General features: G+C 45.3%; 1 pseudogene; it reads left to right on the plus strand.

The window, feature by feature from the left end:
• Nucleotides 1-1,636: 1,636 nt before the first annotated feature.
• On the plus strand, nucleotides 1,637-22,627 carry LOC123930642 (annotated as a pseudogene).
• Nucleotides 22,628-23,075: the final 448 nt, after the last annotated feature.

Here is a 23,075-nt window from a genome sequence, read left to right on the forward strand (position 1 = left end):
CAAAAGCCAGCATGCCCACAAGGGAGTGTTCAGTGAACCGCAGGCCTACGTTAGATCTGCTGGGGGCAGAGACTGAGGGTCAGGAGTCAGTGGTCAGGTAGCAGCCTGAGGAATCGGGTCTGCTGAGTGTCCTGGGTCCATGGAAGGTTTGGAGCAGAGAAGGGAAGTGATCTGATTCAGGTCTAAGTAGGCTACTCTGCCTGCAGAGGGGAGGACAGATTGTGGGGGTGCAGGTGGAGGCAGGGAGACCCCAGTGGAAGCTGCAGTCTTGGTGAAGGTTAATGGTATCAGATCATAGCACTGGCTCCATAGTTGGAGAAGGCTGTATTGTTTCTTGGCTATTTTGTAAGTAGGGATGATTTTCCTGCTCTACAGGATGAGAGAGTGTCTGGAATTACTCCAGGATATTTGGCTTTAGCTGGAAGCATGGAAGTGCCATTGCTGAGATGGAAAGTTCATAGCAGCACTGTCAGGAGATCAGTGTTTGCCATATTGCATCTGAGATATTGCAGGGATCTTTGAGTGGAGGTGGCAGGTGGGCATTTAGAAGCAAAAACATCTGGATTTCAGGGAAGGGGTTCAGGTTTGAAGACACCCCTCAGTGGTGGCAGGCATGTAGACCGTGTCATATTTAAGAGGGGGCAGTCTGCAGATCATGGTGGCAATGCCATTACAGGGGTAGGATGGAGAGGATATTCTCCATGGACTGACCCACTTTTGGGGCACCTGGATAGGGATGGCTGTCATCACTAAGACATGAGGAGGTACAGTGACTATGGGGGTGAGGGTGGGGTGTGGGTGTAAGGGAACAGGCCTTAAGTGGGAGTCCAGGTGGTGGCACAGGATTCCCAGGGGCTGGATGCAAGATTTATTGAAAGGGCGCCTGGGTGGCTCTGTTGGTTGGGTGACAGCCTTTGGCTCAGGTCATGATCCTGGAGTCCCGGGATTGAGTCCCACATTGGGCTCCCAGCTCCACGGGGAGTCTGCTTCTCCCTCTGACTTTCTCCCTTCTCATGCTTTCTCTCACTCTCTCTCTCCTAAACAGATAAATAAAATCTTTTTTAAAAAATTACAGAAAAAAAAAAGAGCAGTAATGAAGATCAGATGACACTGAGTAAGGCATGCTACTTTTTTCGTTCCACAGGTTCAGTTTTGTGACGACTCTTGCTGGAACCTGAAGCGTGTCAGATGGGATGACAGGTTAGCTTAAGGGAAGAGGAGGTCAGCTGAGAGTCTCTTGGGCTGCGGTGGGAGAAGTGGTCCTGGCTTTGAATGAGAGGAGGTGAAGAGAGGTGTGACTGGTGTGAGAACACCACAAGCAGCACTGAGGAGGAGGAGGGATTAGGGGGTCTGATACCTACATGGACCAGAGTGGCTAAAGTTGGAAGACGGAGCCAGGCAAGATGGGGTGGTCCTCAGAGCAGTGCTGGGACTGTGTCTAGCAGGAGGCTCCATCTGACGCCCTGGGATAGCCCGGGATCCTCTGGCATTTGGCAAGCACTGGCTGGGAGCCACTTGCAGAGTGACATATGGGGAAGTCAGAGAGGTGCCTGTGACAAGGACCGGAGGTGGCAGTGGTGTTGTGGGTGAGTGGTTGTGACCTGGCATGTGATAAAGGAGCGGTTCCATTGGGCAAATGCAGAGGGAGTGTGAAGACGCACTCAGCATCCTTGTACTCAGGGCTAAAGGCAAAAGGCTGAGCGTAAGTGACATATGGGCCATGATCTGTGTGATCTAGGAGAGTTGACTGTGAGGAGAGTGGCAGGGACTCTGTACAACGGCCTAGAGCGCAGGTAAGACTGCCTCTCTCCTCATCTGTTCTTACTGACGACTGGCAACAGTAAGGCATTCAACGTGACAGAGAGGGGTACTCTAGAGCAGGAGCTGGTGTCTCCTCTGAGTTGGGGAGCTGGGGAGGAGGGCCATGGCCTTGGGGGTCTTGGCTAGAGAGGCTGCTTATGCTCTGCTCTGTCCTCTTCATGACAGGGCCATGTGACCTTTGAGGACGTGGCCGTGTACTTCTCCCAGGAGGAGTGGGGGCTCCTTGATGAGGCTCAGAGATGCCTGTACCACACTGTGATGCTGGAGACCTTGGCGCTTATAGTGTCCCTGGGTAAGGACCCTCATTCCCACACCATTGCCTTATATGAGGCTCTGCTCTTCTCCTTCTTCCAAGGATCTCTGTCCCTGCCAGAGCTCGGCCGTGGGCATTGCTTCCTTCCCTGGTTTCCTGGCATAGGTGTTATGTTTGCTGGGCCTGGGCTTTATGAAACCCCAACATGTTCTGCCTTGAAGCCTCTCACAGAAGGGTTTGGTTTTTGAGCCTTGTACCTGCCTGATTGGTACTGATTAGCCTTGCTCCTCCTTACTTTGTTGACTTCTCATTTGTGGAAGATCTCTGTCATAGGTTCTGCCACCTTCTGTTTTGTGTACTGCCTATGTAGGGAATTACAGACACTGACATGGTCAGTATTTGCAAGGAATCCTAAATTATTTTTGCAAGACCATCCTCAGAATCCCCCTACTAATAAACTTCTTTCCTGTAATCTATCAGTGTTTGGGTCTCTCTGGGCCAGTGTCACCCACTTAACTGCCCTGTTTTCTCCTGAGGACATCAACCTGGTAGGTCCCAGAAAATTGCCTACGTTGAACGGAGGGGTAGAGGAGAACCCTGGGTACCTGATAGCTCAGACACCTCTCCAACGATAGGAAGGGGGATTAAGAGGATCCGGTGAGGAGGAGCAACGGGAAGGCATAATTTCAGGATTGAGTATAAATCATACCAGGAAACTGTCCTTTGCTCACTAGTGTTTTAGTACCAAGATTTTTGGCCCTACTTTGCTTCAGTCTTTCTTCCCCACCCTTGACACTTTGCCCACTTGTCATTTCTGCTGTGACTTCTAGTCCCTGGGTCTCCCCTACATCTATGTCCCTCACATCTTTCCCCTTTTTCTCTATCCACAGTGTTCTGCAACATTACCCTGCACTGTGTGTGTCATGAGATATGCATATAGCCCTAAATGACTGACCACCAGCTAAAAGGCAGTTGTCTTCTTCTGGGGTGGGACACGCATTCTAAATAGTACACACTTGTCACCAACAGGCAAGGTCCTGCTGAGAACCTCTGACAGAGGAGTGAGTTGTACCAAACCTTTCTTGCTGGCACAGCACTGTATCCTATTTTTTTGCTAGTTGTGAGGCCCCTGTCTTCGCACACACTGTTCTGTAACCATCAGAGGCCCAGTGCTACACAGTGTCTCCTTCCTTCACCTGCTCCTGGCTCTCTTGTCCTGAAAACAAGCCCATGGATTCAGTCCTGGTTTTGTCCTACACGCATTTTTAATGGGCTGTCCTGTCCCACCAGAGTCTCATAATACACTTCACTGGCATTTCTCTGCTCTCAGGTTGTTGGCGTGGGGTAAAAGCTGAAGAAGCTTTTTCTGAGCAGTGTGTTTTTGTGGAAAGAGTGTCGCATTCCAGGACTCCAGATCCAGGCCTGTCTATCCCAGGGGCTCATTCTTGTGTTGTGTGTGTCCCAGCAGAGAAAGACATTTTGTACCTGGCTGAGCACGAAGGAGTGTGTGCTGGGCTGAAACTGTGCACTCGTGGGCCTTGTGGAAAACTGTGCTCATTTAGTTCATTCTTACACCAGCACCAGAAGCAGGACTGTAGCAAGAAGGACCTTGGAAGGGAGGACCACAGGGCTTTGTTCATGAAGAGCAAAATCCTTGTGTCAGACAATATTGTCACCTGTGGGGAAGTTGAGGATGGTTCCCTGGGCAGCCTAGGCTTTCTCTAGCACCAGGCCATCCCCAGTGAAGAGCATCCACATAGCGGCAGGCGGAGCAAGGCAGTTTCTCACACTCCGCGAGGGCAGCACAGCACAGGTGGGCAGGCCTGCCACAAAAAGGTTAAATTCAAGGAGCAGCAGAGTGCTCACACTGGAGAAAGCCTTCATGAGTGTAGTCGGTGTGAAAAGTCCTTCATCTCCAAGAAAAGACTTCTTGAGCACCAGAAAATCCACACTGGAGAAAGACTTTATAAGTGCAGTGAGTGTGAGAGTCCTTTGTGTACAAAAGCAGACTTCTTGAGCACCAGAGAGTCCACACTGGAAGAAAGTCTCACGAGTGTAGCAAATGTGGGAAGTTCTTTAGGTACAAATCCAGCCTTAATCAACACTGGAAAGTTCACCCTGGAGAAAGGCCTCTTCAGTGCAGTGAATGTGGGAAATCCTTCACCTATAAAAGCAGACTTCTTGAGCACCAGAAAATCCACACCAGAGAAAGGCCTTACAAATGCAGTGAATGCGGGAAGTCCTTCATCTATAAAAAGAGACTTCTTGAGCACCAGAGAATCCACACCAGAGAAAGGCTTTACAAGTGCAGTGAGTGTGGGAAGTCTTTCTTCTACAAAAGAATACTTCTAAGGCACCAGAGAATCCACACTGATAGAAAGCCTCATGAGTGTGACGAATGTGGGAAGGTCTTTAGACACAGACCCAGTCTTCATCATTGGAAAATTCACACTGGAGAAAGGCCTTATAAGTGCAGTGAATGTGGGAAGTCCTTCATCCATAAAAGGGGACTTCTTAAGCACCAGAGAATCCACACTGGAGACAGGCCTTATAAGTGCAGTGAGTGTGAGAAGTCCTTTGTCTACAAAAGCAGACTTCTTGCGCACCAGAGAGTCCACAATGGAGAAAAGCCTTTTGAGTGCAGCTAGTGTGGGAAGTTCTTCGGACACAGCTCCACCCTCCTTAAACACCAGAAGGTTCACACCGCAGAAGGCCATCTCAGCACGGTAAATGTGGAAGTCTTTCATCCACAAAATAGAGTTCTTTTGCACCAGAGAATCCACACTGGAGAAAAGTTTTAAGAATGCAGCAAGTGTGGGAAAACCTTCATAAAAGGGTTTGAATTCAGTGAGCACCAGAAACTCTGGAGAAAAGCCATATGTATGTAATGAATGTGGGAAATTCTTTAGACACTGATCACTGATCCACTCACATTCAACACCAAAACGTTCATGCTGGAGAGAGGCCTTGAATAAGTGTAATGAATATGGGATGTCCTCCATGGACAAAAGAAATCTTGAGCAAAGAGGATTCAAGCTGGAGGAAGAAGCTTTGAGTATAATGGATGTGGGAAATCCTAGGAAACCTCATTAGCCTCAAGGATAGACTTACTCAGCACCACAAAGTCCACACTGGAGAAAAGTGCTTCTGTGCAGCAAATGTGGAAAGTATTTTGGTGGAAGATATTGCTTCATCAGGCCCCAGAAAGTTCACAGTAGAGAAAGCCCTTAGTAGTAGACAAACACCTTATTGTTTAAGCCACGTTGAAGTTTGGAGATTATGTGCCCTTTGGAGCAGGTTTAGGATAGAATTGTGGTTTGCTAGTGTGAGGGAGTGAACAGCTTTTGTGAGTCGCAGTGTCATGTCAGAAGCACAGTATGAGTCAGAAAATACTTCTTATTCCTAATTTGGCATCCTTTGCATTGCTTCCTAAGACATCCTGGGAAATACTGCAGGGCTTTGTGATTAATAATGTCGCAGTGCGTTCATAGTGTGTCATAACTTACTAAGGGATAATCTGATAGGTTGGTATCAGTTTGCATTCTCACCAGAAACACCAGAACCAGAGTTCCAGTTTCTTTATATCCTTGTACCTGATATGGTCAGACTTCCTAATTTCAGTGGTGTAGTAGGTGTGTAATGGTACCCGGTGATTTTAATTTGTATTTCCCTAATGATATGGTATTTAGATGTTTTTCATATGTTAATTTCCAGCTATCATATCTTTGGAAATTTCTGTTCATATGATTTATCATGTTAATTACTGAGTGTTGACACTTGACCATGGATTATGGATAAACGTCTTCTATTTTATATTTGCCAATATATTCTTCCAGTCATGGTGTTGTTTTTTTCAGTTGCTTTTCTTGTGAAAATAATTAAAAAATTTTTTTTTAATATTTTATTTATTCATTTGACAGAGAGAGACCACAAGTAGGAAGAGCAACAGACAGAGAGAGAGGGGGAAGCAGAGAGCCTGATGTGGGGCTCGATCCCAGGACCCTGGGATCATGACCTGAGCCGAAGGCAGAGGCTTTAACCCACTGAGCCACCCAGGCGCCCCAATTTTTTAAATTTTAAGGAAGTCAAATTTGCCATTCTTTCACTGGATATTCTTTTGATCTTGTATATAAGAATTGTTTGCTAAAAAAAAAAATTTGCCAGATTTAAAAGACAGAATTTTCCCTATGTTTAAGGTTTTTTTTTGTTTTTTTTTTTTTGTTTTTTTTTTTAACTGACGTGTATGTGCCTTTTTTTAGTTAATTTTTGTACATTCCTTTAAAATATATATATAGATATCAGGGGCACCTGCCTGGCTCAGTCAGTAGAGCATGTGACTCTTGATCTTGGGGTCCAGAGTTTGGTCCCCACCCTGGGCATACAGATTACTTAAAAAAAAAAGTGAAGAAAAAAAAAAACCATGGATACCCAAGAGCTGCTACCATATTGATTTAAAAAATTATTCCTTCTCCCTTGAATTGGCTTTCGTATCTTCACTGAAGATCCATCTTTTCTCTGTATGTTTATTTCTGGACTTTCTTCTATTGTATTTATCTATTGTGTTGAATAATTTTTTTAAAGGTTTTATTTATTATTTATTTGATAGAGATCACATGTAGGCAGAGAGGCAGGCAGAGAGAGATAGAGGGAAGTAGGCATGCTCCCTGCCGAGCAGAGAGCCCAATGCGAAGCTCAATCCCAGGACCCTGAGATCATGACCTGAGCTGAAGGCAGAGGCTTAACCCACTGAGCCACCAAGGCACCCTGAATAATTTTTTTTTTTAATAATGTCTTGAAATCAAGGTCATGTATTCCTATAGCGGTCTTCTTTTTCAAAGTTGTAATGGTCATTCTTGGTCCTTCACCTTTTCACATGAATTTTAGAATCCACTTGTCAGATGAATGGATAAAGAAGATGTGGTGTACACACACTCACAATGAAATACTACTCTTGCCATTTGCGGTGACGTGGTTGGAACTAGAGAGTATTATGCTCAGCAAAATAAGTCAATCAGAGAAAGACAATTATGATATGATCTCACTCATATGCAGAATTTAAGAAACAAAGCAGAGGATCATAGGGGAAGTGAGGAAAAAATAAAACAAGATGAAATCAGAGAGAGACAAGCCATAAGAGAGTCTTAATCATAGGAAACAAACAGGGTTGCTGGAGGGGATGACAGTGAGGGAATGGGTAACTGGGTGATGAACATTAAGGAGGGCATGTGATTGGGGCGCCTGGGTGGCTCAGTGGGATGGGCCTCTGCCTTCGGCTCAGGTCGTGATCTCAGGGTCCTGGGATCGAGCCTTGCATCAGACTCTGCTCAACGGGGAGCCTGCTCCCCACCCCCACCTGCTGCTCTGCCTGCTTGTGAGCTCTCTCTCTCTCTGTCAAAAAATAAATAAATAAAATCTTAAAAAAATAGGAGGGCATGTGATGTAATGAGCACTAGGTATTCTATAAGACCTCTACCTCTGAAACTAACAATACATTATATATTAATTAATTGAATTTAAGTTAAAAATAAGTTAAAAATAAAAGAAAAAAATAGAATCCACTTGTCAATTTCTATATCACAAAAAAAGCCTACAAGGATTTTGTTTCAGATTGCATTTAATCTTCAATTTAGAAGAAGTACTGAGTGTCCCAATCCATAAACATGATATGTCTCCTTTTATTTAGATTTTATTAAAATTTTGATGGGGCGCCTGGGTGTCTCGGTGGGTTAAAGCCTCTGCCTTCGGCTCAGATCATGATCCCAGGGTCCAGGGTCGAGCCCCACATCGGGCTTTCTGCTGAGCAGGGAGGCTGCTTCCCTTCCCCTCTCTCTGCCTGCCTTTCCACCTACTTGTGATCTCTGTCTGTCAAATAAATAAATACTTTAATACTAATACTAATACTAAATCTTTAAAAAAATAAAATAAAATTTTTTTCACAGTGTGTTTTTTTTAAGATTTTATTTTTAAGTCATCTGTATACCCGAAGTGGGGCTTGAACCCACAACCCTGAGATTAGTTTGCTTTTTATAGGCCTCACATATCTTACATACCTCCAAGTATATTCTCTGTCTGATGATGTTAGAATGGTAAATTTTACATCAAATTTCAATTTGCCAATTGTTTGGTGTTACACTGAAAGAGATATTAAACTAAGGATAGAAGCAATCCTCCTCAATCTAATAAATGATGTCTACAAAGAAATGCTTACAAGTATTATGCCTTAACATCCATTATTAAAATTTTCCATGATATTAAAACAAAGGGAAGATAGCTGCTCCTTTCTCTTATTCAGTTATCCTGGAGTTCCAGTTTCATTCAGTAAGGCAAGATGATGGATATATAACAGTTGGCAAAGAAGAAATAAACCACCTAAAATATTTCCCGTGATGTTGTCTTCGAGTCCAAACGTAGATACCAGTATACCGCCTCCACCCACCCCAAAGTCCTGACTTCATCACCCATTCGCTGTTCTTCTTTTCTTAGGACCCATCACCTGCTATTACGCTATGCAACTTGTCGCGGCAAATCGACCAGGAACATGAGGGTAAGAGGATGGTGAAAGAAAGAGACTTGCAAGACAAAGAGGTGGGGGCAGGAGGAGCACTGAGGAGGATGTCCAACAGAGCCTACTTTATTCAGGGCAGTGAGGTATTATATAGCCAAAGTAACTATTTTTAACTGGTTACAAAAGAATTTGCTACCTGACAAAAAACCCTCCAGACCAGGCCTGTTTTGCCCACTTCAGATCAACACCTGCAGGCAATGGCTGATGTTAGTACGATTGTTCCGTATTGATACAAGAAGTAACAAACCTGAGAGTCATCTATGAGCTGTGCTGGAGCAGCAAGGACCAGTGAAGAGTTTATGACCCCAACCAAACTGCTCTCATCTAACTAGTAAACGTGTGGGAAGTCACGTTGGCGAGCACACAACACATAGCACAGACCCTTTCTCAGTGCTACTCAACTTTTCCGTCCTAAGCCTTTTGTTAGGCTATTCGGACTTTAAAGGAGACACAATTTAGGGCCTGGTTTGGTCCTCGTCTCAAGCCTTATCGTGGCCTCCCACATCTCCCCCTTCCTTTTGAAATAAGTCAAGCAAATGTATTTGTGCTTGGGCAAGTAGTCGTTGCTGTCCCAAACGAAACAAGCAAACACTCCAGCCAACAAGTAATATAGCTAATATTATAAAAATTACAACAAAAACCCAAAAGGAATACTTCATCATATTACCAGGATTGAACCCATGAAGGCCATTTGAGATTTGAGATACTACGATAGCAGGATTTTCTACACCTAACTGCGCATGCCCTATACTAGCAATTTCTCTTTGCAACTCCGCAAGATTCAGGCTCACATTATTATGAAACCACACTCCCTGTGAATGATGCTTTACGGCATCCCAGAAATAATTCAGGGCCTTTAAAGGGGTGACACAAATGTGTTGAAATCCTCCATGACAAGTCAGAGACATTTGTTCTTAATATAGATAATTGCCTTCCTAAATACTCAACTGCTTCTTCTAATCCCTCCAAGCGGCTTAAAATCTTATGCCCTTGGGTAGCTAAAGCATGAGGATGTTTCTTGCCAAAGAATTAACATGTGTGGCAGTCTGCACAGATTGCGAAAGAGCCACAGCAGAAACGGTAGCAATCAAGGAAACCAATACAGCTATTCCAGCAGGAAGCAACCCTAAAAAGCGTTTAACCCTACTGACTTGTGCCTCTAGCTCCAAGGCCAATTGATATCCGTAATTGGCATACCAAGGATCTTCCACTTCCACTGGAAGGAGCACATAAGGGGGTTGCATAACCAGAAAAATCATAGTAGGGAAATTTCTATGAAGTGAAGAAGAAATAGGTAAACAGTTAGCACACATCCATTACATACAATATGATAGGTGAGATACTGCCCTTTGGGCCCCTTAAATGCATGTGGTGAAACAATGCCAGGGCCCACAATCAGGAGGAAAGGACGAGGAACACAGGCTTTTACAGAAAAGTCCACCCGAGTAGCTTGGTCAAGATTATTATCCCCTACTTTGAGTGTAACCGGGCCCAAGGCGGTCACTAATTTCCACAGTTCAAGGTGGACCATTTCTTCTGTTGTAAAAAGTCCTCTCGGGATTGTCACATTGTGAAAATGAAGACGGGGTTTGCGAGGATCTACACGGCGTGTATGGCGTCTCCCATATGGGATTTTCAGTTTCTTGGACCAGTCAGTGATGGAGAGCCCTGGGACTCCGAGTGGTGATATAATCTGTGGTCTCTCCTGTACACATTCACTCCAGATGGGACCTGGAATAGAAAAATTGAGTTCTCTAGGACAAAGTGAGTGACCTGGGGGATACATGCCTAGTCCCAGGAATAGGTGCCTTGTCACCTACAACTTCAGAAAGATCCCATTCTTCCATTCGCTTAAAAATGGCTCCTATTTGAGACACTGCTCTAAGATAGGATACTATATTTGGGACTTGTTTAACCATCATGCAACCATTCATTAAAATCTGTTCATGAGAAGGAGCCTGAAAACAGATAGGGACTTGTGCTGAAATTCCAGACCAATTCATGTAATGTTCAGCATGTTCTATCCCCTCGGAGCTAATGCCTCCAAGCTATTCTGAAACATTAGTATGAACCCAGGGAGTAGGGTTGTCCCAAGTAACTGGACGCATTGATGGGGGATCAGGCAAATAAGCCCAATAATGTGTGGCTTGCATTCCAGGAGCATTAATCAAGGCCAATAAAGCATAAAGAATGGGTATCATAGCATTATTTGAAGGGGACTGCATAGCAATTTCAAGAGCTTGTTGGACGAGGTTTCTCATTTGTTCTTGGCGAAAGGGGGGCAGGTGTCTCCTACGTCTCCGCTGATTTCTCCGACTCAAGGCCAGAATCGCAATTCGTTGTTGCAGGGGTAAGGAGTCGGCACCATCTTTCTGGGAGCCAGCGTGGGGTGTCCTCATCCTGTGGAAAAATACAAACCAACCCTCGCCCTTTACGGAGCACTGGATCCGGGCCTTTCCATACACTGGTCAAAGGATCCTTCCACCGGGCATACGGAAGTGGAGAAAAATCAGGATGCCAAAATTGCTCAGCGGCTGTCTGGCCTATATCATCAACATTCAAAAAATTTAAAACATATAAGGTTAAATTTAAATGCATATGCGGAGAATATTTTACTTTTCCCTGTAGTATCTCCCCCCTTTTAATTTTTTAAGGTAAGATTTAAGAGTGCTATTTGCATGTTCGACAATAGCCTGACCTTGAGAATTATATGGAATGCCCGTAGAGTGTGCTATTTGAAAAGTGGCACAAAAGGTTTGAAAAGCTTGGGATGTGTAAGTGGTCCCGTTATCAGTTTTAATTGCCTTTGGAGTGCCCAAAGTGGCGAATGCTGAAAACAAATGATTTTGAACATCGGTGAAAGATTCCCCAGAGTGTGCCGTAGCATGTAGAAATCCAGAAAAGGTATCAATAGAAACGTGGAGATATTTAAGTTTTCCAAAAGGGGGAAAGATAGTTACATCCATTTGCCAGAGATGATTAGGCATCAGGCCTCCGGGATTTACAGCATAAGTTGGTTGAGGATGATGAATAGGGCAAGTTGAACAGTTTTTAACTATCTGACGGGCCTCTTCTCGAGTTAACTGAAATTGTCTGCGCAACACGGCTGCGTTCTGCTGAAATCGGGCCTGGCATTGAATAGCTTGATCAGAATTAGAAAGCATTACTAATTGTATATGAGTCAAGGCATCTGCGATAGCGTTGTCTTCAGCTAAAGGGCCGGGCAAATTACTATGCGCCCAAATATGGGCAATATATATAGGATTAGTTCTTTTATTTAGTAAATGTTGAATAGTTGTGAAAAGAAAAAGGAGCTCTTCATCATTGGTAAGAATATCCGCAGTAGGTAACATCAGGACGGCCGTGCCACATAATGGCTGTCATTATATAAATTACACGGTTCGGGGAAAGTGTCTAGACTAGCCAGTAATACTGCCTTCAGTTCAGCTCTCTGTACTTAGTAGCATAAAATGCTCGAAAAGATTCATGAGTAGAGTGAGAAGATTTGTAAATACCAATATGTCCTCTTTTATTTGCGTCCACAAAAACGTTAACGGCAGAAGGGAGGGGAGTGGCTTGAACGGGATTGTTCACTACAGTAGTAGTGGAAAAATTGTAATAATTTATCCACTGGCAGGTGATACTTGAGTTGTCCTGGATAATTAGAGAGGGCAATTTGCCAATCAAGGTTAAAATTGAACAGGATCTGCACACGATCAATAGTTAACATTGGCAATACTAAAAATTGAGGCTCCTTACCTGTGATATGAATAATTCTTTGGCGACCTCGGGTAATCAGCTGTGTTAATAATTCTGTTTGTCCTGTGATAACATGTAACTGGTATAAAGCTAAATGAATCCATTCTAAAGGTCCATGAATTTGCCATAGGACTGCCTAAGGGTAATCTGGATGGCATTAATAGGATTAAATATATCAGCGTGGTTGGTCATATTGACAAAGCTGTGCCTGAGATAACTTACCATTAACTAACTGTAATGCCGTTTCTGCAGCCTTGGTCAGGGTACAGGGGAGGAAGGAGAACTATCCCCTTTAAAGATACTGAATAAAGGTTTCATATCTTCAGCTGTTAGATGTAAAAAGGGTCTAATCCAATTAATATCTCCTAATAATTTTTGAAAATCATTTAGAGTATGCAAAGATTGTGTTCGCAAAGAAATTTTCTGGGGACGGATTCTTTTGTTCTCAATAATATAACCCAAATATTCAAAAGGCTCCATTTTCTGTACTTTCTCATGGGCAACTACTAAATTATATCGTTGTAACTGAGTAACTAAAAAGGCAAAGGCCCTTTGTAAGATCTCTTCTGTCTCAGCTGCCAATAGGATATCATCCATATAATGTATACAATAGATCATTGGGTCAAATTGTGCCCGAAATGGAGAAATGGCACGGGAAACAAACTTCTGAAAAAGTGTAGGAATATTAGCCATACCCTGAGGTAAAACCTGCCATTGATAACCTTTAGCAGGCTCCTTATGGTTAGTACTAGGAATGGTGAAGGCAAATCGTTCACAATCTTGAGGAGCCAAAAGAATGGTAAAAAAAAAAAATCCTTTAGATCCAATTTAATTAGTTTGTACTGAAGAGGAATAGCTGATGGTGTAGGCAACCCAGGCTGAAGGGCCCCCATAGGTTTCCTTGTGGCATTTACAGCCCTCAAATCTTGTAGAAGTCACAAATATGGGAGTGTTCCAAGGGCTATAGGATTCTTTTAAATGACCCAGAAGCAGCTGTTGTTCTGTTAAAGTTGCTGCTGCTGCCCGTTTTTCAGCAGGCAAGGGCCACTGATCCACCCACACAGGGTCATTAGATTTCCATTCAATAGGCAGCGCATTTGGAGATTTCAGTGGCCCTAAGGAAAACCCAGACCAGCCTTGGAGTGTTGTGATTGTATCTGGAGCGGATTAGGCTCTCCCTGTAAAGCTTTTCCCAAACCTTTGCCCTGGACATATCCCATTTTTTCCATAAGGGCCATTGCAACCGAAGGCTGTTTGGCTCCAGGAATGGGGGCAGTCATCAAAGAAACACCCATATCTGTTAAAACATCCCGGCCCCATAGATTAAGATCAATAGGTAACACAGAGGGCTGAAATACTCCTTGGTGGCCCTCAGTAGTTGACCAGTTTAAAAAATTAGCACTCAGTTTAGGAGCAGAGGCTTGTGCTATGCCCCTAATAGTATCAGAGTCTATAAGGGGCCAATTTTTAGGCCAATGCTGAGAAGCGATTACTGAGACATCTGCTCCAGTGTCAATTAACCCTGAGAAAGCTCGGCCCTGAACCTGTAATGTTAGATAGGGTTTATCTGTAGAAATCAGTTGGGCCCAACATACATCAGTGGAGCCAAAACTTCCATCCACGGCATGATAATTAATTGTGCAGTAGGGACCCGAGGTTGTAATGAAAGCACTCCTTCTCTTAAGGTAGCCATAATTTTAATTTGTCCAGTATAATCCTCATCTATTACCCCAGGATGAATAGATAGCCCTTTCATAATCCAGCTAGATCTTCCCAATAACAAACCCCAGGTGCCTTTTGGTAATGGTCCCCAAATCCCAGTTGTAATGGCTATAGGGGGCTCTCCAGCTTCCATATAGACAGGAGTATCAGGAGCTAAGTGTGGAGGCCGAGAAAATTAAGGCCATCCCACCTCAAGTTTAGCTGATGTGGGAAACAGAGGCAGAAGAAAATCATTAAAATTCCTCACCTACTGACAAGCCCTTGAAGCAGACAGAGTGGCTGTCCCCTGGGGACTCAACTGCCCTCACCTTGAGGTTTTGCTAAGGACAATTCTAGCCTGACCGACCCCCTACCCCGACAGGTCTGGCCAGGATCCTTGAAGTCTACTTTAACATCTCTAAACCTCTAAACCTCCAAGATAGTGTGGAGAATCATTCCCAAGTATATGGCCCACTGATAAACATCTGAAGGGTCTCACGAGAAGATTTTTATTATTGGTAATAAATAACCTTTCTCCCAACAGTAGCTAGCCCCTCAAGGTCCTGGAGATCTTGCTTCCAAAATTCCTTAGAGACTTACGCCATCCCTAATCCCCTTTGTCCTCACCCACCGCGAACTCCACCCCTACTGTGCCTTTAAAATCTCTTAACTGTAACCTGGTTCCGGGTCCAAGTCCCTATACCGCTGTGTCGGTTATACTTGGGCCCAAGCTTAAGCTTGTGAAATAAACTCTCGTGTGATTGCATCAGTGCTTGCCTCCATGGTGGTCTCTCGGATGCGAAAACTTGGGCATAACACTAAGTCTAAGCCTGCGCTGGGAGGGGGTACCTCGGTATAATTTGTCAATGCCTGGGAGGTCAGAGGTATTGTCCTGGACGCGGGCGACTGAGGAATCTTTGCTGCTGTTGTTTGTTGGGGCTGCACCAAGTCCCGTTTCCAGTTTCCCTGAATAAGGTTTCCAAATCTATCCTTTTAGGAACGGCATTCACTTGCCCAGTGAAAGCCCCACTGACAGCGAGGGCATAAGGAGTTGGGAGCAGATCTTCCTCCACCATTGGATGGGATAGGAGTTCCAAGAGAGGCCGGACCATTCTTAAGCTGGGCTTAATTGGGCTCTAATATGTCCGGACTGACCACATTGAAAGCAAAGACGCTTTTGCGATTGTCCCTTGGACATCATTCGTTTTTGCATTTCCGTAGGGGATACACCCTTTACTGCTGCCGCCAAGGTTACCCCCTGAATGTAAGAAGATCCAGTCTCGGCACATAGAATATAGTCCTCTAAAGTGCCTGACTTTTTCCATGGGCAAATAGCAGCCTGGACAATCGGAATTAGCATTTTCAAAGGCCAGCTGCTTGACAATAATCGTTCCGGCTTCCCCATCAACCACTGTTCTACCGACCGCTTTTAGTAACCGTGCCATAAAATCTTGATAAGGCTCATCTAGTCCCTGTCATATTTTTGGTAATTCTTCAGTTCTCACCCAGAAGAGGGGAGATGTTTCCATGCCTTCAAGGCACATAGTAAAATCTGTTGATAAGCGATCTCAGGGTATTCTATTTGTGTCTGTATTTCAGCATAAGCTCCATTTCCAGTTAGCATTTCATATGAAATAGGAATGTTAGTTCTTCAATTGTACATTGCCAATTCGTTAGCTCTTTCAAAGAATTCTGTTTTCTGTAATAAGTAATCTCCCCCCGACAGACATGCTTGGGCAATAACCTTCCAGTCTCCAGGGCACAAAGCCTCCAGACCCACACTATCCAATAGGGATAAAGTGTAAGGCGCAGTGGGTCCATATTGTGAGGAGGCTGTCTTTATTTCCTTTAACATCTTAAAATTTACACTATTGTAAGCACACTGACCATTAGCCATCTGTGTTACTGGATAAGTAGAAAAGGCCAAAGTATCCTCTCCGGCTTGCTGGGCTTGATAAAGTGTCCGTTGAAGGGGTGTAATCTTTAATGGCTCAGCTCCTTCAGGGAGCCATTTGGGATAAATAGCCGAATGAGAGCTCACTGGGAACATGCTTTTAGGCATAGTTTCCCCTTCTTTATAAGGCATGCCAGATTGAGGATGCTGCATTAAAGGGAATCCCTTTAAGTGATCCCTGTAAGTGATCCCTTAGGGGTTCTAAAGGAAACATTCATTGCAGGTGTTTGGGTCTGCGTATGCCTGATGGACATGGTCTGAATCCCTGTAGATCTAACAGGTTTTTCAAGGTAAGGATTCTCAGGCTGACAAAAGGAGTGACCTGGACCTGGGGGAGCAGGAGCCAGAAATATCTCTTTATCATCATCTAAAGGCACCCCGTCCTCAGGGGCATCCAAAGGATCCGATCGAGAAGGTGGCCATGAGCCGGGAAGACTAGCGATTAGCTCAGGAGAGGGAGGAGGAATATCTGCACCCAAAAGTTCATATACATCTTCCTGCTCATCTACCACTAAACTGTATGGGGGGATCCCAAGAGGCTACAGAGATTAAATCTATAGAATGCTGTGGATCCAAAGCCTCCTGAATATCCTCCCAAATCTTCATTGTTCCTTCAGGGCAAGCACCTGGCCCCCTAATTTTTAATTGATTATTTCTTGTCCCACCTTCTGCCAAGCTTGCAGATTTATAGTTTCTTCTTTAGGGAACCAAGGACAGAGATCTGAAACTACCTCAAAAAATTGATGCAAAGCCTTTTTAGAGACTTTAGATCTCTTCTGCTTTAAAAGGGCCTGTAATGCAGTGACAAAAAGATCCTGCTCTAAAGACTGAGAATGCCCCATGTTATTTTACTCCTGCTGTCACCCGTCAACCCGGGCTCCTCTTACCTGACTGTCGCTAACTACTTACCTGTATGTGCACTCCCTTGAAATGTGCTCAGGTCCCTGTTCGGGCGCCACTTGTCACGGCCAGTGCGGCAAATCAACCATGAATGTGAGGGTAAGAGGATGGTGAAAGAAAAAGACTTGTGAGACAAAGAGATGGAGGCAGGAGGAGCACTGAGGAGGATGTCCAATAGAGCCGACTTTATTCAGGGCAGTGTGGTATTATATAGCCAAAGTAACTATTTTCGACTGGTTACAAAAGAATTTGCTACGTGACAAAAAACCCTCCAGACCAGGCCTGTTTTGCCCACTTCAGATCAACACCTGCAGGCAATGGCTGATGTTAGTCCAATTGTTCCGTATTGATACAAGAAGTAACAACAAACCTGAGAGTCATCTATGAGCTGTGCTGGAGCAGCAAGGACCAGTGAAGAGTTTATGACCCCAACCAAATTGCTCTCATCTAACTAGTAAACATGTGGGAAGCCACGTTGGCGAGCGCACAACACATAGCACAGACCCTTTCTCAGTGCTACTCAACTTCCGTCCTAAGCCTTTTGTTAGGCTATTCGACTTTAAAGGAGACACAATTTAGGGCCTGGTTTGGTCCTCGTCTCAAGCCTTATCACAGCCTCCCACAGCAACTTAATATAAGTGGTGAATTGCATATTGCTTTTTCTATCAACTATGAAGTAAGTTCCAGGAGGGATTTTTTTTTTTTACATTTTTGCATTATATATTCCACATTCCTAGAAATGTGCCTGAAATACATGAGGTATATAATTCATGTGGTCTTTTTAAAGATTTATTTATTTTAGAGAGAGAGAGCAGTGAGGAGGGGCTGAGGGAGAAAAAGAAACCTAAGCAGACTCTATGCTCAGCTCAGAGCCCAACGCAGGGCTCAATGTCACGACCCCCAGATCATGACCTGGGCTGAAACCAGGAGTCAGAGGCTTAACTAAGGACACCACCCAGGCGCCCCACAGCCATAATTGATGTTTTAAAATGTTGAACAAAATGACAAAGCACATTTAACATTTATTTGCCCAACTCTGGATATACTTTCTAACTTCACCCACAGTGTCTTTTCCTTCAGTTTCACTAACCTCAGAGTTTTCAGGAATGGCAAAAAACTTTCAAATCTTCTAAAAAGCCCCAATAGGCATTTGAATGGCTTCCGTCAATCACTTATTAGATCTCAGATTCCTTTCCTGACATTCTTTTGGGATTTTGATTGCTTATTTCAAAAGCAAGTTTTCCCATTTCAGTTTTTGCCACTCCTGATGGATATCTTCCTAAGTACTTTTTTTTTTTAAGATTTTATTTATTTATTTATTTGGCAGAGAGAGATCACAAGTTGGCAGAGAGGCAGGCAGAGAGAGAGAGGGGGGAAGCAGGCTCCCCGCTGAGCAGAGAGCCCGACGCGGGACTCGATCCCAGGACCCTGAGATCACAACCCGAGCCGAAGGCAGCGGCTTAACCCACTGAGCCACCCAGGCGCCCTTCCTAAGTACTTTTTAATAGCTTTCATTGGTTTGCTCAATCTGAAATATTTTCCTGTTAATCTCTACTCCCCATGCAGACACTGTCACTGCACTTATAGGTGAAATGATAATCATTTCCCAGCAAGCAGATGAGATCCTGGAATTCCAGAACTTTGTCTCAGTGTATACGTCCCCCTTGCACAGATGCTGCCATGGCCATCCCTGTCCTTGGAGCAAACAATTTGGGAAGGAGCTCTTTTCAGGCGTCTGATTCTCTCCATCTTCTGCTCCTTCACCAGCTCTGTTCTCTCTCTCAAATAAATGTTTTAGTGATGAGATCAAATTTACCTTTATTTTTATGTACTAATGGTACAAATATTTAAGTGCCATATATTTAAAAGTTTCTTTTTTTCAGATTTATTTATTTATTTTAGAGAGAGAGCATGGGCAGGGAGGGGCGAGGGAGAAGGAGAGCGAGAGTCTTTTTTTTTTTTAAGATTTTATTTATTTATTTGACAGAGAGAGATCACAAGTAGGCAGAGAGGCAGGCAGAGAGAGAGAGAGAGAGAGAGAGAGAGAGAGAGAAGCAGGCTCCCTGCTGAGCAGAGAGCCCGATGCGGGACTCAATCCCAGGACCCTGAGATCATGACCTGAGCCGAAGGCAGCGGCTTAACCCACTGAGCCACCCAGGTGCCCCGAGAGCGAGAGTCTTAAGCAGACTTTGAGCTGAGTGCAGAGCCCAAGATGGAGCTCGATCTCATGATCCTGAGATCACTACCTGAGCTGACCAAGAGTCAGACGTTTAACCAACGGCACCACCCAGGCACCCCAATAAATGTTTTTTTTAATAAGTTGATAATGTATATTTATCAGTAAAAATATATCCATATACATATGTGTGTGGTTTGTTTTAGATGCTTCTTGTTCTGTGTCCCTGACTTTTCCCTGCATGGTTTGTGTGTGTGTGTGTGTGTTTGTTTTCATGATCATTCTGGACCATGGTTTTTTTACTTAAGAATATATTCTGGAGGGTGCCTGGGTGGCTCAGTGGTTTAAAGCCTCTGCCTTCAGCTCAGGTCATGATCCAAGGGTCCTGGGATCGAGCCCCGCATCAGGCTCTCTGCTTAGCAGGGAGTCTATTTCCTCCTCTCTTTCTCTCTCTGCCTTCCTCTCTGCCTACTTGTGATCTCTGTCAAATAAATAAAAATAAATTTTAAAAAAAAGAATATAGGGGCACCTGGGTGGCTCAGTGGATTAAGCCGCTGCCTTAGGTCATGATCTCAGGGTCCTGGGATCGAGCCCCGCATCAGGCTCTCTGCTCCGCAGGGAGCCTGCTTCCTCCTCTCTCTCTGCCTGCCTCTCTGCCTACTTGGGATCTCTCTCTCTCTGTCAAATAAATAAATAAAATCTTAAAAAAAAAAAAAAAGAAAGAATATATTCTGGAGGAAAGTCCAGTCAGTTGTGCTATAATGGAATGTATGTGTTCCTGAAAACCATCAAGCTATGCAAAATCACAGGGCTTGGGCGCCTGGGTGGCTCAGTGGGAGCTCTGTCAAATAAACAATAAATAAATAATAAAATATTTTTTTAAAGATTTTATTTATTTGACAGAGATCACAGGCAGGCAGAGAGAGCGTGGGGAAGCAGGCTCCCCGCTGAGCAGAGAGCCCAATGCGGGGCTCAATCCCAGGACCCTGGAATCATGACCTGAGCTGAAGGCAGAGGCTTTAACCCACTGAGCCACCCAGGTGCCCCCAAATAAATAAAATCTTAAAATCACAGGGCTTATTGAGATTCTCAAAATGTAATTAGTAAAACATAAAAAAGAAGATAGAATCCTAACAAATGCCATAGCACAGTTTTACACGTTAAAAGTTTGAGAAACACATAAATACTGTAATAAATACAGGATTTTAGCTTGAAATTTGTGGAAGTGGGTGTCAGAGGGTTGCAATTGTGAGTTACTTTATGAAGTAATGGAAGGAAGTTTACTTAAAATCAGTTGCCTAAAATTTACCCACCAGAAGTGGGCTTGGCTCATAACACAGGTGAATTGGCATAGCCAGTAGATACTTGACTTGTCCTTATGTGTTGCCAGTGGTTTGAGGTTGGGGTTCTGAGGAACTAGGATAATGGAGCTGTTATGAACCAAGATGGTGATGACTGGAGACATCAAATTCAAGCCCATCTGCACATGCTGAGTAGGTGAATAGAGGTATGTGTCAGTTCCTGGAGGAAGTGTGATGTATAGACGTAAATTTTGGAGTCCTAAGTACAGAGAGAATTCATCAGACCCAAGCCTGGTTGAGGTTCTCCCATCGCAGTGAGTGTACATAGAAGAGAAGCGAGATCAGAGACCTGAGCCTCACTTGGCGCTCTTTTGTGTTCACCTTTGTGATCCTCCTAGTCCTCCTATCCTGTCTTCCTTGCCCTTTTCTGGCTGCTTGATCTCCTTCCGCCTCAGCAAGCTTTTTCTCATCTCCCCTTTTTGGCACTTTCTCTACCTTTGTGTTGGATTGTGTTAACCCAGCTCTCCGCATGAGTGACTGGTCCTCATGTCTCCCAGTGTCAACTCCGTTATCACCTGCACGAATGGCTGCCCACACCCAGAATACAGAAAGGAGCTCTTTTCCCCTCCTTTCAGTTTAAACATGTACACAGCTCCTCTATCAATTTCATTTTTGTTCCCCTCTAATCCTCCCTGCCCTCTCCCTCAGTTTTATTGATACATCTAGAGCAACAGGAGAACAGGAAGCATACGTTTTGTTAGTAGGTCACTGGCCGTAGTGGTGAGTTGTGCCACCATCATTTCATAAAAGGAACTGAGTATATTTCAGGATATGGAGTAAGAGATATGCTATGGATAAGACAGTATGGCTCACTGGGTTGGATGCAATCACTGATAATTGAAGCAGGAAAGCTATTTTCTGAGGAAAACAGAGCCTGGCTTACCCTTGTCCACCTGCTTTTAAGTGGACAACATCCATTCCTGCTCTATTTTCATTGCCATGATCCTATCCGGAGTCTTCTCTCCTGCCCCTGACCTAAAATTCTGAAACTAGCAAAACTGACTGCAAAGTTTCGGGGTACATGCATTTGAAAAGCATGTTTATCAGCTTCCAGCTACGGAGCAAACGCATTTTGTAGAGTAAGGATGGAATGATGTGTCCATTTGGATCTGTGTCCTCTCGAGGCCATCCGAAATACCTTTGGCCTCTGAAGCAACCTGGCTTCGTGGAGTCTGAAATAACATGTTTCTAACACTTTGACGATCAGTTGCCGCAACGGACCCAGAAGTGACTTGCTTCTGAGTCTTGCTTCTGGGTCAGAATGACTCAGACTCAGGTGCTGAGTTTTCTTGCGGAGGGGAGCTCCGGCCTCGGTTGCCAGGCCATTTCCCAGCGACCCTCACGGTGCTGCCTGGCCTCCCGGGGACGTGGTTGTGGGTTCATCCTCCGCGGGGGTCTGCAGAGCTGTGGGAACTACATCACCCAGATTGCTCTGTCGGAGGCCGGCGGCGTCGAGCCAATGAAGGCTCAGAGAGGGCACTTCTGTGCGACACGTCATATTGGGGCGGGGCTTCTGGCATCCTCCTCTTGGTGGCCTTTTTGGCTTTTTTTTTTTAAATAAGATTTTATTTATTTATATGACAGAAATCACAAGTAAGTAGAGAGACAGGCGGGGCGGGGGGGAGGGGTGAGCAGGCTCCCCGCTGAGCAGAGAGCCCGATGCGGGACTCGATCCCAGGACCCTGAGATCCTGACCTGAGCCGAAGGCAGAGGCTTAACCCACTGAGCCACCCAGGCGCCCCTCTTTTTGGCTTCTTTAGGGCTTACTTTGGTTTAGAAGATGGTGCAGCAGTGGCTTGGGAGTGAGGTGACAGGATCAGAGGAGGGGCAGGAGGAGGTGCTGTCCCCGCCACACAGATTTGGGTCCAAGACTCGGTGGCGCCGACGGGACTGCCCGCACGGGGACCGGTCCCGGTGTCTGCTTCTCCGAGAGTCCGATGGCGGCGGCCGCGCCCAGGGACCCGGCTGAGGTAAGCGCTCGTCCCCCGGGCCCTCCCCTCCGCCCCCCACCCAGACCCCAAAGACCCGGGCGCGGGGCCCGGGTGTCCGGGACAGGGAGGCGCCGGTGGGCGGGGGCCGGTGCGGGAGCGGGCTCCGGGCTGAGGGGCCGCTGGGGCAGGGGCTGCAGGGCGTCTGAGAGGGGAGGATTCTGCCTTCAGGGGACAAGCGTGAGGCGGAGACACATGGAATGGGGGGCCGAGGTGCGGTACCTTCGTGAGGGCCCTGGACGCCAAGGGGACTTTGGCCAAAGGAGGGACCGGATCTCCTTGAGGGTTTCAAGTGTCACGAAGGTGGCTGGAAAGAGAATAGACTTGGGGGGGGTGTCGATGAGGACACTGGGGTGCCAGAGGTGGCGTTCTCATGCAAGGTCACACCCCTGGTCAGAGCCCTCTGACCCTGAGGCCCAAAGGTTAGCGGTCCATGGAGGTCAGCTGGCTGCAGGGCTGGGCAGGCATATGGAGTTCTGAGCCTGTGGGGCCTGGCCATGGCTGTCTTCCTCTAGGGCCTGCGTCTTTGTCTGAAGAAAGGCTCCTGAGGCCCACATGGATCCGTGGAGGATCTCGGTCCCTTACTGGTCCTGAACC

This window comes from Meles meles, chromosome 19 (assembly GCF_922984935.1).
Source record: "Meles meles chromosome 19, mMelMel3.1 paternal haplotype, whole genome shotgun sequence".
NCBI classification, from domain to species: Eukaryota; Metazoa; Chordata; class Mammalia; order Carnivora; family Mustelidae; genus Meles; species Meles meles.